At 36.4% G+C, this 2,758-nt stretch overlaps 1 non-coding gene across 1 annotated transcript; it reads left to right on the forward strand.

The window, feature by feature from the left end:
• Positions 1 to 223: 223 nt before the first annotated feature.
• trnac-gca lies at positions 224 to 295 on the forward strand. Its single transcript has one exon. It is a non-coding gene; the product is annotated as a tRNA-Cys (tRNA).
• The last annotated feature ends 2,463 nt before the right edge of the window (positions 296 to 2,758 follow it).

Here is a 2,758-nt window from a genome sequence, read left to right on the forward strand (position 1 = left end):
GTTGACATCCATTGTAAATAAAAGAAATTCAGATGTGCATTCATCACAGATGAGACTATAATCTATCTTTTAGCTGTCTTCCATACAGTAGATGAGTTTTCGATACTTGAAAAAGTTCATGAAAACCTTTAAGCACATGTGGGCCAGACTGTGATGGTAAAAACATTGTGGAAGACCGGCCGTTGTTTGGTTGCACCATAAGCATATTTGTCAAATGTTATGAGGGGGTATAGCTCAGTGGTAGAGCATTTGACTGCAGATCAAGAGGTCCCCAGTTCAAATCTGGGTGCCCCCTGTGATAGGTGTTGTCATTAATTCCCACCTTACAGCATTGATCTCTTACTGACTTGTATAGAGTTTGCACGGGTGAGCCAAACTGAAAGAGGGTAGAAACAAGGTTAGCCTTAGTTCAGCAATCTAAAGATATAACTACTCTGTTTGGTGTTTCCCTGGCCTTCAGCAGCACTGTATGGAATCTCTGAGTTAACTTAACACAGCTGCTGCTGTGGTCCTGCTTGACGCCCTGCTACTATTATTAGTAATAGTTCTGTTACCTTTAGTGCTACTATAATTACCACTGTTCAAAATTGTATTCCTTTTTCTCTCTCTCTCTCTCTCTCTCTTTCTCTGTCTCTCTCTCTCCCTCTCTGCCTTTCTCTTCCAACTGGTTGTGTCAGATGACCATGAGCCAGTTTTAGTCGGAGGATTCTGCCTGTTAAAAAGAATTTTTTTCTCAAATCAAATGCATTGTCTTTTGGTTGGGTTTCTGTAAATTACAGAAGGTGGTATAGCCCTTCACTATATGTAAAATGTCCTTAGATAACTTCTGTTTGGATTTCAGTTTATAAATACTGGAATGGAGTTTGTCAAGGTGAGCAAAATTGAACTAGCTCAGAAACATGGTCCATGTTAGTTCAACAGGTAACACTTTGTAATAACCATCATTAATAGATGTTAAATTGAAGGTTGATAAATCTTTAGCGAATTGTCCTTTAACTGTTAACAAACTGTTAATGAAATTATAATTATTAAAATATTAGTAGTGCTGTAAATTGACAGTTTATTGTTACACACATTAAATCCCAAATATACTATATTAGTTATTGAATAATGATTAAAAAAAATTTTTAAGCCTTCAAAGATTTCTTTTTAAACATTTGTAAACATTAACTAGATAGATGGAAAAGATTTTTTAACACTTTGTTAAAGGTTAGTAGTTGGTTTGTAAACGGTCTATAAACAGTGTCTGGATGGTTATTATAAAGTTGGAATAGATGACTATAATACCTTGTAGAATAGTTAATAAATACTTTGAAAACCATCTACAAACATTACCTGGATGCTATTGTAAAGTTGCAAATTATGTTTTTTATACTTAGTTATTGTTTGGTAATTGTAGAAGTAGGATTGGTTTGTAAGGGCTTGGTAAAGCAATGATTAATTGTTTGCCCTTCATTAAATTATATAAAATAATTATCTAGAAAGATACATATATATGTACATACAGTAATACAGTTCAAAAGCCTTAGGCAGGTGCAAAAAAATGCTGTAAACTAAGAATGCTTATCCAAATGTGAATGATTGTTTATTTTTATAAATTTACAAAATGAAAAGTGAGCAAACATCTAAAAAATCTATATCACATCAATATTTGGTGACTACCCTTTGTGTTTAAACCAGCATCAATTCTTATAGTATTGAACATAAACAATGCTGAAAAACTAGTTCATGCATTTTTTTACTTCCAAGCTGGACTATTGTACTTCTTTATTATCAGGATGCTCAAATAAGCCTAGAACAGCGGGGGAGGGTGTATAGCTGCAGACATGCACCCCTTCTCTTCTCTGCTTCTCTTCATAGTCGTCAGATTAATTTACCATATAATCATTAATGTAATAAAACTAGAGCTCGGCAGCAGTTACAATTTTTTATCGCAATTCATCGCATAATTTCCCTGCTTAATCTTGATTAATCGCAAAATGAAATAATGAATTCAAAAGTAGTGTATTTAGTTGAATTTTATTTTTAAATGTTCTGCCATATCAACAAAAGTGCCGTAACATTTGTTCTGCCAAAACGTACCAGCAATTTGTTTATAAAGTAGCCTGTTAAATAAAATATTTAGTGTACATCTCAACTTAAACACAATGTATTTATCACGTCCAGAGTTGAATTCCATCTGGTTGGAATGTGTTAATAAGCGCCTCCTTCTTATGTACAGGTTGTTCTGTTGTTGCTCTAAGTCTGCACCACTTGCTGGACTGGGTTTAGAGCCCCACAACTTTTCTGCACTTCGCAAGGACACTGTCAAACGCGCTGTTAAGCAGAGACACTGAGGGACACTGTCCAACGCGCTGTAAAGCAGAGAAACTAAGGGACATTGTTTAACGCGCTGTAAAGCAGAGACACAGTGACAACGCTGGAGACCGTGTGCAAAGCAGGGGACATGATCAGAAGGCAGAAGTCTCGCAGAAGCAATCAGATTTTGAATCTATTCGTTCTATCTGTGCTAACTGCGGTGACTTTATTTGACACATTCCACTGCTGTGCAACCTCAATAAAGTGTCCCGCGCGCTCATGTTGTAGCGTGGTCGCTTTTGCAGTCCTCTCCTTTTCAAATAACTTGTGTATTCTTCTTGTGATGGTGCGTGTTGAGGTAATCTCATACCTGCCGTCGTTGTTGCGATTCTCAGACCGATGTTCTGTAATGTGCCTGCAGTCTTTAGCTATCCACGTCGCTATGGCATTTGTTAGCGTG

The sequence above is a fragment of the Etheostoma cragini genome, chromosome 4, assembly GCF_013103735.1.
Source record: "Etheostoma cragini isolate CJK2018 chromosome 4, CSU_Ecrag_1.0, whole genome shotgun sequence".
Classification (NCBI taxonomy): Eukaryota; Metazoa; Chordata; class Actinopteri; order Perciformes; family Percidae; genus Etheostoma; species Etheostoma cragini.